Genomic DNA, 15,223 nt, shown 5'->3' with positions numbered 1-15,223 from the left:
AGCCCACAGATTGGTTCTCAACCTGTGGGTCGGGACCCCCATGGGGGTCCCCAAATGCTCAGAACGCCTTGCAACGCGAGGCATTGTGAGCAATGTAGATCGGCTATTTTCACAATGGAATAGATGGAGTCGAACTAAATGTAATGCCAACTCCTACAATTCCACGTGCTTGTGCAGGGTGGGGGGTCCCCCAGTTCAAATGATTATTTTGGGGGAGAAGTTGGTAAGTAAGTATCCAGTAAAATACGGATACTCAAGTAAAATGTACATTGTTACTACAGTACTCGAACCCGTCGCCTCCCTATTCTTGGGGTAACATTTTGCCAAACATTGCCGATTCACTTATTGCAACATTACTTAATAAAAAGCCTGTTAGATTGGACAATTAGTATCCGTGGCAACAGTGGTCTGTTGGGCAGAAATGGCAGACCACGTATTTTAATTGACCAATCAGAAGTTATTATTCCACAAAGCTGTGCAATAAATGGATATAAACATACAGTACACGTGTCTATGTAAATGTTATTTATGTAAATGTGTGTTAACCAGTGGAACAATATTCATGATTATAAGCCAGTGGTTCTCAAAGTGGAGAAATCTGTTTAATAACCACTTTAACCCTAGCCTAGGCCCTATACACATTGGCTATTCTTTACATTTTACACACAAATCTTGTATGCAGGTCCCTGGCACAAAATGTTTTCAGATGGGGTTCCACCGCCAAATACAATAGCCTACATATTTTTTTTTTGTCTTGACATGAAAACGTTTCGGAACCACTGGTATAGATAATGAATACAATAATTTCAACAAAAAAAAAGGTTTTAAGAAATAGTGAAAATGGCCCATCAACAAAGCTCATGTGACCACTGTGAGCTTGCTGAGAGGCTATTTTTCACTATTTACTAAAAAGGGCATTGAGTTATTAGTTCATAATGTGTGTGTAAGTCTGTGTCCGGGGAAACACCAAATCTCTCTTTTGGGTATTGAGCTGATAAGTTTGAGAGTCACTGCTATATTTACTGCAGTGTTTGTTCAGTAACAGGGGTCTCCCTGCCATACCATCTCTTCTGGTCGGGATACCAACCTCATCCAATCAGGGGTTTAATCTCTATGTTGACACCCCATTAGTTGAACTAAGGGTTAGGTTTAGGCATAGTTTTACTGAGGTTAGGGTTGGGCATAGTAGCATTCACCAGGTTAGCATTCACCAGCGTCAACTCATACATGATAGACAAGTGAAATTGGAAGTGATGACACAAAGAAATCAACACATTTTAAACTGGAACACTATAAAGATTGCCCGATGAAGTAAATACGACCGAAACGTTGCGATTCCCAATGAAATCCCTTTTTTGCATTTGAAGATGGTGTGCGTGGAGTTTCTTATTCAAACTGGAACACTATGAAATCTAAACTCAAAAGTGGCTCTCTCTCCTAATCGGATGACATTGGCAACCTACCTGAAGATGTACACTGCTCAAAAAAATAAAGGGAACACCCAAAAAACCCAACATAGACCTGCCAGTCCATGTGTTCTCTGGCAAATGTCAATCGGGCTGCACGGTGTTGGGCTGAGAGCACAGGCCCCACTTGTGGACGTCGGGCCCTCATACCACCATCATGGAGTCTGTTTCTCACAGTTTGAGCAGAAACATTCACATTAGTGGCCTGCTGAAGGTCGTTTTGTAGGGCTCTGGTAGTGCTCCTCCTGTTCCTCCTTGCACAAAGGACCAGATAGCGGTCCTGCGGCTGGGTTGTTGTCCTCCTACGGCCCCCTCCACATCTCCTGGTGTACTGGCCTGTCTCCTGGTATCGCCTCCATGCTCTGGACACTGTGCTGGGAGACACAGCAAACCTTCTTGCCACAGTGCCATCCTGGATGAGCAGCACTACCTGAGCAACTTCTGTGGGTTGCAGATACAGCCTCATGCTACCTCTAGTGGTCAGTGCACTGGCAAAATCCAAAACTAACCAAAAATCTGCCAGAAAGGATGAGGACAGGCAAATGGTCTGTGGCCACCACTTGCAAAACCATTCCTTTTTTAGGGGTTGTCTTGCAAATTGCCTCATTTTCACCTGTTGTCTTTTCCATTTGCACAACAGCAGATGAAACTGATTCATAATCAGTGTTGCTTCCTAACTGGCCAGGTTGATATCCCAAAAGTGTGATTGACTTGGAGTTATATTGCAATAATTATGCGTTCCCTTTATTTTTTTGAGCAGTGTATTTTCTGATCACTGAAGAGCTGGAAAGGCCCCCCGTTACTGAACACCCGATTACTATTGCAATATAGAGCTTTTACATTTTAACAAGAAACATTTGTTTTAACCAAATGTTTTAAAAAGAGTCATTCAACTTGCAGCATCCATTTTCATTGTTTTATTTTCTGCATTTATAGATAAATAAAAACTTCCAACAACACCGTAGCCCTGAGCTGCATTAGCAAACCAGAGGTCCTCTCAACATCGCACAGAAAACAAAGAACTTTTAGCAAAGTCAACGCTCACAGTTTGTTCGAGGTGTTCCACAGGAATTAAAACCCAAAACCACATCCATTGTTTCCGCTCAAAGAATCTCAAATAAGTGCAGAAGAAAGGATGATTAAAAGATACATGGAACAAAATACTGACATTTTCCCTGCTGTGACTCGTTTCAACCCAAATTCAAATTTAATTTGATGTAGGCCTAAATGTATCATCTGTACTTGTTCTTGTCAGACACCATTTTGTAGGTTTTTGTTTAGATAGAATTAGAATCATTAGTAATCATTAGTATGTTCCTTCCCTGGAGTTTTAAAATACAACTCAGACAATTTGTTAGAAACATTGTGATCTGTCTCAGATACATTGTTTAGTACAATAGGCATCCGCTAAATGACAATACATGTCAGTTGCTGTTTATAGTCAACAGCCCCAAACACTTCTACACACACACTGGGCTCTATTATGATCCAGGTCTTATGCCTTATGCCTTAACTTCTTTGCCTTTTTTTTTTACTATATAGACATATTTATTTTAATATTTCAAATACCTGATCTGCAAGCTCACAACGTGCAGATGTAGATCAGCATTTGAAGTATTTAAAAATGTTTTTCAAAATAGTAAAAAAAAGGCAAAGAAGGCATAAGACCTGGATCATAATATAGCCCCTGTGTCTTACGGCTGGGCTACACCAAGGCTTTTCACGCGCGTCTGCGCGTTTGGAAAGATCCAATGTATATCAATTCAGCCGGCTACACCAGGCGGACGGATAGCGCGAACCCCAGATACTATCGACTACGCTTTTGATGAATCAAATAACCGAGAAATGTGCTTTTTTCTTCTGCTTTTAAAATGTTTATGTTTATATTTCAACTGGAAAGGATTCTAATATAGATATTGTCTAATCGGCTAAAGCGATGTCTGATGAGCCACTTAAGCCCCATTTTCCTGTTGTACAACGCCGTCACACGCAAATGGCAAAAAAAGAAAAGAAACGAAACCACTGACGTGAGCTGGATTATCAAAATGTTAAAACAATTTAAAAATTTGATCGAAGAAAACAATTAGCTGGATTAAGTGTTGAGTCCGTACTTCATTGCAGTGTTGTGTATTCAGCGTTCATTCCGTTAAAGCATTGGTTCCCAAAAACTGGGTCGGGACCCATTTGTGGGTTTATGGGTCCCTTCCCTTCAGAAAAATCAAAGAAATTCCATAAATTAGAAAACAAATGTTTAAGAAGCAGTGAAAATAGCCCATTTACAAGCATACAACGCAGTGCAAAGCAACGCCTTGTGAGCTTGTAGATAGGCTATTTTTGGTCTAATTTCTTGTGCTAAAAGGTTTGGGAACCACTGCATTAAAGGGTCTTTGACCAATTTATAATGTGAACCCTGTCAATCCTGTTGTTCTGTAGTGACAGTTTTTTTGGCTGGGTGGGGACCCTCAGGTGCTCCCGAGGGAGTGGCACCCGGGGGGTCCCCAGCCCCCCCCCCCCCCCCCACAAGCAATAGCAGTGTAATCGTCTTATCAAGGCACTCTCTCCAACAGACCAATAGTTAGTGTACAAATACTATCTGTGTTGTCGTGGCAGAGACCTCGTATCGCCATATTTCAACTTTTTATGTTTTTAAGGCCTCATTTACACTGGCAGCCAAAATCCAGCCTGATACAGATCTGTGCCACATCCAGATTGGAATTGGTTTAAATGGTCACATGGAACAAATCAGATCCCAATCTGGATGTGACACAGATTTGATTCAGGCTGGATTTGTCTGCCAGTCTAAATGGGGGCCTAAATGTAAAGAACAAACAGAAAACTTTGTCGTACAGGAGTGTCACACAAAGGGAGAGAAAATAGCCGATCTACAAGTTTTCAAGCTTCAATTTTAAAATGTTTTTATTTTATTTTTTTATGATTATAAAAAGGGAAAAATTATTTGTGACATATACAGTACAAGGTTTCTGCCCGACAGCAACGATTAAACTCCCTGTCTCACGACCCGTCCTGTCTCACACCCTGTCCTCCTGTCTCACACCCCGTCCTGTCTCACACCCCGTGATCTCAACATGAGGTCCCACTGGCAGTGAGGGCTATTTTGGTTATTTATTTATTGGCCAAAGAATGAGCTGCCGTCGCTCGCGGTGCGTCGGCACGCGTCTGATTGAAACACTCGACTTTGGATGACTTTTTCTCACCTCGTGTGCGGCTGCATGTCAGGATGGCACGTAAGAACACAAGTTAGGTACGCAATCGTTGTCTTTCTATGGACCGTAGCTAGCTTACACAAGGATCATCGCGTCTGTATTTTTTTCATCTCCGCGTGAAAGAAAAAGCCGCGAACGGCCACGAACGGCCACGTCCACAATGAAAATCAGGTAAAAACAATAGGAAAGATCAACGTTTAATCTAAATGGGTTAACCCATTTAGGCCTAAAATTATAGGATGCTTTAACTATAAAACAATAGCAGATATACAAGCTTGTAGATCTGCTATTTTTGAAAAAGTCGTGAAAATGTGTGCAAATCTTTGAATATATGTATTTTCAAAGCGAACGTTTGTAACTCAAACTTTGCTTCTGGGTGGTCCCTGGAACTAAATATTTTGAGATGGGGGTCCGTGGCTAAATACATATCATTTTGGGGGTCCTTCACATGAAAAGGTTTGAGAACCACTGACATAGTAGTCTCTCAAGAACAGGCTAACTGAGCTCCATTTAAGTGAAAAGGACCTTTTCTTTGACGATGGCTGGCCAGATTGCTGACATAAAAACATAGGTTTTTTAAAAAAACCTTAGAAGGATTCAAAAGACACTTATAGAATCGGGTCAAAATTCTAATTTTCACGATTTTTCAAAAATAGCAGATCTACAAGCTCACAGCTTGTATATCTGCTATTTTTCAATGGTTAAAGCAGTCAATAATCCTAGGCCTAAATCTAAATGGGTTAAGGCAGAACTATGGCAGCCCGAGTGTTGAGACGGCGTTGCATCGTCACTGGTGGTCGGGGGGGAAGGCGGGGGCGTAGCGGGGGAGCTGGGAGGGGTGCGGGGGCGCCCGGTGGTGGTGGTCTCGGCTCCTCTCTCTCCTCTTGGAGGCGTGGCTTCGGGGGGACCCCCACTCAGACTGGGAGGAGGAGGAGGGCCTCTTCGCCCCGAAGGGCGACCCGCCGGGGCCGAGACCGGCAGCGGCGGCGCGGGCGGGGTGTATCCACTGCCCCGGGGGAGGAGGGAGGAGTCCATCGCCCCTGGGGGGAAACCCCGTGAGTGGCGGAGCCGCCGCGGGGGGGAATCCCTGGCCTCCTCGGGGGGACCAGGGATGTGACTGGTTAGTCCCTGCTCTCGGAGGTGTTTGGTTAAATCCCCCTCTCGTATGCGATTGGTTAAACCCTCCTCTCGGATGCGATTGGTTAGATCCCCCTCTCGAAGGCGATTGGTTGAATCCTCCTCTCGGATGCGATTGGTTAGATCCCCCTCTCGAAGGCGATTGGTTGAATCCTCCTCTCGGATATGATTGGTTGGATCCTCCCCTTCTCGAAGGCGATTGGTGGAATCCTCCTCTCGGATGTGATTGGCTAGATCCCCCTCTCGAAGGCGACCGGTTCGTCTCACCTCGCCACGACTGGTGGTGCAGGTCTCTGCGAGGGGACCAGTTAGTCCCGCCTCCTCTGGGAGGTGATTGGTGGTGGTTTAGCCCCTCGCCGCCCCCAGCTTTAAATGGGCGCCGCCGTCTTGGACGGACGGCCTCGTACTGACTGTCTGTCCCGGACCACTGCTGCCGTCTGTCCTCTTGTCCAATGGCCACGCTGTGTGGGCGGGTCAGCGGTCCGTCCTGTCCAATAGGGAGGCACTCTGGGCGGGTCACGGCCAGGCCTCTCATTGGGTCCTGTTCGGACTGGTCCATCCCCTCGTTGCTCCTCCTGGGCCCTGATTGGAGGTCGCCCAGGTAGTTCTGTCTCTCTATTGGATGACCTCTGGACGAGTTGAACAGCTGCACCACCTCCCCGGGGTCAAAGCCATCCACATCTGTATGAGAGAGAGACAGACAGACAGACAGACAGACAGACAGACAGAGGGGACAGACAGAAACGGAAAGAGAGAGAGAGAGAGAGAGAGAGAGGACAGACAAAGAGGTCAGGGCTTCACAATATAATGCTTTCAACAACAACATGGCAAAACAAGCATGTGCAATATTCACTTAACTCATCTACTGCCATTTTGAATATGCCTTCTTTGGGATCTCCCCGCCAGAAGTCTCCATAGACTTCCATGTAATTTATAGTGCACAGATCATGCACGCCCATGCACAGATCATGCACCATGTTTGTGCAGTTTGTTCACAGCTTTCAAACAAAAAAATCTGATTGGAAATACGTTCAGGCATTCTTGAGATAATAGCCATTATGTTTTACATGTTATGTAAGCAAAGATGGCTGCCCTGTATGAAAGATGGGGTTGTATGGGGGTGGAACATGCAAAATCGCGATTGAAATCATGTTCACTAGATTTAATGGGGTCCAAAAATATTTATTCCAAAAAAAAAGACTAACTGAGCTGTTGAAAAGGATATTTTCTTTGACGATGGCTAGCCAGATTGCTGACATTATAGAAACAGGTTTTTCAAAAAAAAAACCTTAGGATTCAAAAGACACTTATAGAATCGGGTCAAAATTCCAATTATGCATCGTTTTACTGAGGTTAGGGTTAGGCATAGTAGCATTCACCAGGTTAACATTCACCAGCGTTGGCAGGTTAGCAATTCACCAGGTTAGCTTTCACCAGCGTCAACTCATACATGATAGACAAGTGAAATTACATGATAGACAAGTGAAATTACATGATAGACAAGTGATGACACAAAGAAATGAACACATTTTAAACTGGAACACTATAAAGATTGCCTGATGAAGGTCTAAATACGACCGAAACGTTGTGATTCACAATTAAATCTCTTTTTTGCATTTGAAGATTGTGTGTGTGTGTGTGTGTGTGTGTGTGTGTGTGTGTGTGTGTGAGTTTTTTATTCAAACTGGAACACTATGAAATCTAAACTCAAAAGTGGCTGTCTCTCCTAATCGGATGACATTGGCAACCCACCTGAAAATGTAATTTCTGATCACTAAAGAGCTGGAAAGGCCCCTGTTACTGAACACTCGATTACTATTGCAATATAGAGCTTTTACATTTTAACAAGAAACATTTGTTTTAACCATATGTTTTAAAAAGAGTCATTCAACTTGCAGCATCCATTTTCATTGTTTTATTTTCTGCATTTATAGATAAATAAAAACTTCCAACAACACCGTAGCCCTGAGCTGCATTAGCAAACCAGAGGTCCTCTCAACATCGCACAGAAAACAAAGAACTTTTAGCAAAGTCAACGCTCACAGTTTGTTCGAGGTGTTCCACAGGAATTAAAACCCAAAACCACATCCATTGTTTCCGCTCAAAGAATCTCAAATAAGTGCAGAAGAAAGGATGATTAAAAGATACATGGAACAAAATACTGACGTTTTCCCTGCTGTGACTCGTTTCAACCCCAAATTCAAATTTAATTTGATGTAGGCCTAAATGTATCATCTGTACCTGTTCTTGTCAGACACCATTTTGTAGGTTTTTGTTTAGATAGAATTAGAATCATTAGTAATCATTAGTATGTTCCTTCCCTGGAGTTTTAAAATACAACTCAGACAATTTGTTAGAAACATTGTGATCTGTCTCAGATACATTGTTTAGTACAATAGGCATCCGCTAAATGACAATACATGTCAGTTGATGTTTATAGTCAACAGCCCCAAACACTTCTACACACACACTGGGCTCTATTATGATCCAGGTCTTATGCCTTAACTTCTTGGCCTTTTTTTACTATATAGACATATTTATTTTAATATTTCAAATAGCTGATCTGCAAGCTCACAACGTGCAGATGTAGATCAGCATTTGAAGTATTTAAAAATGTTTTTCAAAATAGTAAAAAAAAGGCAAAGAAGTTAAGGCATAAGGCATAAGACCTGGATCATAATATAGCCCACTGTGTCTTACGGCTGGGCTACACCAAGGCTTTTCACGCGCGTCTGCGCGTTTGGAAAGATCCAATGTATATCAATTCAGCCGGCTACACCAGGCGGACGGATAGCGCGAACCCCAGATACACATTCCCTAAAAATAGGATTGGTTCTATTTTGGGTTCTATTTTGTGTTTTGTACAGACTCTCTGGTCTCCTGCAGAAATACTCCCTCCTTGGTGTAGCCAGGGGCTTTTCGCACACGGACGCATGTTTTCTGGTGTAGCCCGGCCGTTAGGGTAGAACCTTTGCAACTGACTTCATCTCCTTAGCCACTATTCTATCGACTACGCTTTTGATGAATCAAATAACCGAGAAATGTGCTTTTTTCTTCTGCTTTTAAAATGTTTATGTTTATATTTCAACTGGAAAGGATTCTAATATAGATATTGTCTAATCGGCTAAAGCGATGTCTGATGAGCCACTTAAGCCCCATTTTCCTTGTACAACGCCGTCACACGCAAATGGCAAAAAAAGAAAAGAAACGAAACCACTGACGTGAGCTGGATTATCAAAATGTTAAAACAATTTAAAAAATTTGATCGAAGAAAACAATTAGTTGGATTAAGTGTTGTGTCTGTACTTCACTGCAGTGTTCAGTGTTCATTAAAGCACTGGTTCCCAAGCACTGGGTCGGGACCCATTTGTGGGTTTATGGGTCCCTTCCCTTCAGAAAAATCAAAGAAATTCCATAAATTAGAAAACAAATGTTTAAGAAGCAGTGAAAATAGCCCATTTACAAGCATACAACGCAGTGCAAAGCAACACCTTGTGAGCTTGTAGATAGGCTATTTTTGGTCTAATTTCTTGTGCTAAAAGGTTTGGGAACCACTGCATTAAAGGGTCTTTGACCAATTTATAATGTGAACCCTGTCAATCCTGTTCTGTAGTGACAGTTTTTTTGGCTGGGTGGGGACCCTCAGGTGCTCCCGAGGGAGTGGCACCCGGGGGGTCCCCAGCCCCCCCCCCCCCCCCCCCACAGCCAGAAGCAGTGTAATCGTCTTATCAAGGCACTCTCTCCAACAGACCAATAGTTAGTGTACAAATACTATCTGTGTTGTCGTGGCAGAGACCTCGTATCGCCATATTTCAACTTCTTATGTTTTTAAGGCCTCATTTACACTGGCAGCCAAATCCAGCCTGATACAGATCTGTGCCACATCCAGATTGGAATCTGATTGGTTTAAATGGTCACGTGGAACAAATCAGATCCCAATCTGGATGTGACACAGATTTGATTCAGGCTGGATTTGGCTGCCAGTCTAAATGGGGGCCTAAAAACAAACACAAAACTTTGTCGTACAGGAGTATGATCACACAAAGGGAGAGAGAATAGCCGATCTACACGTTTTCAAGCTTCGATTTTAAAATGTTTTTTTTTTTTTTTTTTTTTTTTATGATTATAAAAAGGGAAAAATTATTTGTGACATATACAGTACAAGGTTTCTGCCCGACAGCAACGATTAAACTCCCTGTCTCACGACCCGTCCTGTCTCACACCCTGTCCTCCTGTCTCACACCCCGTCCTGTCTCACACCCCGTGATCTCAACATGAGGTCCCGCTGGCAGTGAGGGCTATTTTGGTTATTTATTTATTGGCCAAAGAATGAGCTGCCGTCGCTCGCGGTGCGTCGGCACGCGTCTGATTGAAACACTCGACTTTGGATGACTTTTTCTCACCTCGTGTGCGGCTGCATGTCAGGATGGCACGTGAGAACACAAGTTAGGTAGTACGCAATCGTTGTCTTTCTATGGACCGTAGCTAGCTTACACACAGATCATCGCGTCTGTATTTTTTCATCTCTGCGTGAAAGAAAAAAGCCGCGAACGGCCACGAACGGGAGCGGCAGCGTGTAACACGTCCACAATGAAAATCAGGTAAAAACAATAGAAAGGATCCACGGTTAATCTAAGTGGGTTAACCCATTTAGGCCTAAAATTATAGGATGCTTTAACTATTAAAAAATAGCAGATATACAAGCTCACAGCGCGGCATTGCAGCTTGTAGATCTGCTATTTTTGAAAAAATCGTGAAAATGTGTGCAAATCTTTGAATATATGTATTTTCAAAGCGAACGTTTGTAACTCAAACTTTGCTTCTGGGTGGTCCCTGGAACTAAATATTTTGAGATGGGGGTCTGTGGCCAAATACATATCATTTTGGGGGTCCTTCACATGAAAAGATTTGAGAACCACTGACATAGTAGTCTCTCAAGAACAGGCTAACTGAGCTCCATTTAAGTGAAAAGGACCTTTTCTTTGACGATGGCGATTGCTGACATAAAAACATAGGTTTTTAAAAAAAACCTTAGAAGGATTCAAAAGACACTTATAGAATCGGGTCAAAATTCTAATTTTCACGATTTTTCTAAAATAGCAGATCTACAAGCTCACAGCGCGGCACTCGGTGCCGCGCTGTGAGCTTGTATATCTGCTATTTTTCAATGGTTAAAGCAGTCAATAATCCTAGGCCTAAATCTAAATGGGTTAAGGCAGAACTATGGCAGCCCGAGTGTTGAGACGGCGTTGCATCGTCACTGGTGGTCGGGGGGGAAGGCAGGGGCGTAGCGGGGGAGCTGGGAGGGGTGCGGGGGGGCCCGGTGGTGGTCTCGGCTCCCCTCTCTCCTCTTGGAGGCGTGGCTTCGGGGGGACCCCCACTCAGACTGGGAGGAGGAGGAGGAGGGCCTCTTCGCCCCGAAGGGCGGCCCGCCGGGGCCCAGGCCGGCGGCGGCGGCGCGGGCGGGGTGTATCCACTGCCCCGGGGGAGGAGGGAGGAGTCCATCGCCCCTGGGGGGAAACCCCGCGAGAGGCGGAGCCGCCGCGGGGGGGAATCCCTGGCCTCCTCGGGGGGACCAGGGATGTGATTGGTTAGTCCCTGCTCTCGGAGGTGTTTGGTTATATCCTCCTCTCGTATGTGATTGGTTAAACCCTCCTCTCGGATGCGATTGGTTAGATCCCCCTCTCGAAGGCGATTGGTTGAATCCTCCTCTCGGATGCGATTGGTTGGATCCTCCTCTTCTCGAAGGCGATTGGTCGAATCCTCCTCTCGGATGTGATTGGTTGGATCCTCCCCTTCTCGAAGGCGATTGGTGGAATCCTCCTCTCGGATGTGATTGGCTAGATCCCCCTCTCGAAGGCGACCGGTTCGTCTCGCCTCGCCACGATTGGTGGTGCAGGTCTCTGCGAGGGGACCAGTTAGTCCCGCCTCCTCTGGGAGGTGACTGGTGGTAGTTCACCCCCTCGCCGCCCCCGGCTTTGAAAGGGCGCCGCCGTCTTGGGCGGACAGCCTCGTACTGACTGTCTGTCCCGGACCACTGATGCCGTCTGTCCTCTTGTCCAATGGCCACGCTGTGTGGGCGGGTCAGCAGTCCGTCCTGTCCAATAGGGAGGCACTCTGGGCGGGTCACGGCCAGGCCTCTCATTGGGTCCTGTTCGGACTGGTCCATCCCCTCGTTGCTCCTCCTGGGCCCTGATTGGAGGTCGCCCAGGTAGTTCTGTCTCTCTATTGGATGACCTCTGGACGAGTTGAACAGCTGCACCGCCTCCCCGGGGTCAAAGCCATCCACATCTGTAGGAGAGAGAGAGAGACAGAGAGACAGAGGGGACAGACAGAAACGGAAAGAGAGAGACAGAGAGACAGAGGTCAGGGCTTCACAATATAATGCTTTCAACATCAACATGGCAATACAAGCATGTGCAATATTCACTTACAGAGGATGCAAGCAATAGCCGAGGCAAATTGACCCAGTCAATCACACGAAAAACTGTACAAGACCATTTTTTTAATATATAAAATAAAATAATGTAAAGGTCGGTACCTATGAGGTATCGACAGACCAGGTATCCGGTGCGGTTCAGTCCGTGCGTGCAGTGAACGCCGATCAGCTTGTCGTTGTCGGGGTTCTCTCGTAGGAAGTGACGCACGGCCCGTTTAAAACTGAGGATGGTCTGTTCACTGGGAACCTGGTGGCCCTCTGTAAAGATCTGCATGAGACAAAATAAAAATTAAGTAAAAAAAAGAAAAAGATCTGCATGAAGAGAAGAGTTAATCATAAGATCTGGAGTTATTGGGGAAAAATAGCAGATATACAAGCTCATAACACGGCACTGCGAGCTTGTAGATGTGCTATTTTTGAAAAAATCATATTTTAGTTTCTTTGAATGTATATTGTTCAATGGAAACGTTTGTAACTCAAATCTCTGCTTCCGGGGGTCCCCGGAACAACACATTTTGAGATGGGGGTCTGTGGCCCCAGGTCTAAAAAAAAAAAGAATCCAAACTAAACTGAAGCTGAAAACAAAACAAAAAAAGTCAAAACAAAACAAAAATAAAAAGGAATAATGAAAATATCATAAACAAAAGAAGAAAGAAAAAATGCTGTACTAGCCTTGATAAAAAGCAGGGACTACGGCAGGTCATGGAGCTTTACTAACTAACCTTAATAAAAAGCAGGGATTGAGGCAGGTCGTGTACTAACCTTGATAAAAAGCAGGGACTGTGGCAGGTCGTGCAGCTTGTAGTATCTGGTGGTGAAGGTGAGGTCGATGATGAGCCCCAGCTCCTGGCCGCTCTCCTGCAGAGCGTCGAGGAGCTCCCAGGGTCCGAAGGCCTCCTCCGGGGGGAGCATCCGTGTCAGGCCGGGCCTCAGGGGAACCTTGAAGGCAATGAAGCGCGTCCCGGGAATCCTCTCGCCCACCGCCCGGTAGTCCAGCCATCTGTCCGGCACGCCGTTCTTCTTGTTTTTGGAAAACATTGTGTTTGTCGCTGGGAGACGCCGACTCAGCAAACTAAGCACATTGCGGGAAATGTGTTAGTTTGTCAATTTAGAAATAGATATATAAGGAGTACAGCAAGGATCAGTCAGTGGCTCTAATAGATAGGTGCTCTTTGTTGATAGAGATAGGAAAATAATGAACAAAAAAGGTTTCAAAGAAGTGCTGCTTAAAGGCCCATTCCCACTGGGCCAGATAAAAAATATCTGTCTCCATTCAAGAGGATGGTAAGATACAGATACGCGTTTTATCTGTTTATCTGGCCCAGTGGGAATGGGCCTTAACTCCCTGAAGGTGTGGGTTGCAGACTCACAAAGAAACACTTCCAAGGCACTCCGTTTTTAATGTATGAACATTTCGCAACATGAAAACAATTAGCCAGTAGCTATGCCCCTCCCGAAAAAGCTTTTGTCCAATGCTAGCTTAGCAACCGGCAGTTTGCCAAGGCTGGTGCCAAGGCAAACCTTGGCAAGCAGGAAGTTACAGGCATTGACACTAAGGCTTGCCCACCTGCCCCCGGCAGGTAAATAAAACGTCAGGGCAGGTGAAGTTGGCTTTCAGGTTGCCCGACAGGGAAAGTGCTCATTTGAGAGGGGACACAAATGTCTATAAACACAACACGAGATATCTGTCTAAACACCTGAACGTGGCCAGTGCGCCAGTCTTCTGGTCTGTGGAATGTAAAATAAGAGTACTATTTACCTATAATGTGCTGTTTTTACTGTTGCTACATTTAAAAATATAAATTAACAAGTGTGAAACCATAGACATATTCAATCATAGCTAAAGTATTTGGTATTTGGATTTGGAGGTATTGAGGTATGACATTTTATCGCACAGCCCCAGAAAGTAAAGAAATAAGTGTTAAATTGAGCGGTAATTAAAATCGTACCTATCATTTTATAATGGACGATTTGCTTTTTGGGCAAGTGGGCATTACCTTCGGGCAAGTAGAACATGACCTGTACTTGCCCGATGGGCAAGTGCCTCTGAGACCTTAGTGTCAACCCCTGAGTTATTCTAAGCAAGCATTGGACAACAGCTTTTTGGGAGGGGCATAGCTACTGGTTAATTGTGGCGATTATGACAAAATAAATAGCGATTATCTCAAATAATTGAGATTGGTCTCGCAAACTAAACACATTATATTACTTGTTTTTTGTTTGAAGACACTGTCTGAAGAGTCTGAAGAACAGCATCCAAACAGCTCCAAAATGTCTGTCTTTTTAACCTTGGAAAAAATAAAAAGAATAGAATAAAAAGAAAAACAATGATCAAAGCAGCTACAACTCTATTCTCTTTACTCTCTTTTGAAGACACCGATACACCAAACTAAATACACTGGCGTCAAAACAAAACAAGTTATCAGTATAGTAGCAGTATGATTATCAATAGTGATGGAGTTAACCGTGACATATTAATGTCAGTTAATACAAACAAATAGGACCTTTCTATGTCATAAAGGGGCTGTCAATGGAGGGTGTTTCAATTTGGAGGTAGATCACATTTTGAATGAATATTTTATTAACAGATGGTAAATAGTACAGTCACAGTGGTACGATTATGCCATGCAATGATGCTAAAAATGACAACACATGTTTCTAATATGGTCCTGACCTGTGTTCAATTAATCTATTCTAGTCCAGTGATTTTCGACAAGTGGTCCGGGGACCACCAGTGGTGCCCAGCTAAATGATGGAAAGTTGGTAACCATATGGAACTTTATATATATTTAACTCTTGAGAGTGCACAATGAAACTTTCATTTCACGCTCTCAAGAGATGAATTATTATTAAACATCTGCATTACTTAATTTACAAGTGTACATAATTATTAGGACAATGTTGAAAGGGGGGAAAAAGGTTATTTCGGTCAAACGTTTGCTGGTTATCTCTCCACA

The sequence above is a fragment of the Nannobrachium achirus genome (assembly GCF_963921795.1).
Source record: "Nannobrachium achirus genome assembly, chromosome: 10".
Taxonomy (NCBI): domain Eukaryota; kingdom Metazoa; phylum Chordata; class Actinopteri; order Myctophiformes; family Myctophidae; genus Nannobrachium; species Nannobrachium achirus.
The sequence above is the reverse complement of the archived record's forward strand: the minus strand, read 5'-3'. Positions refer to the sequence as shown.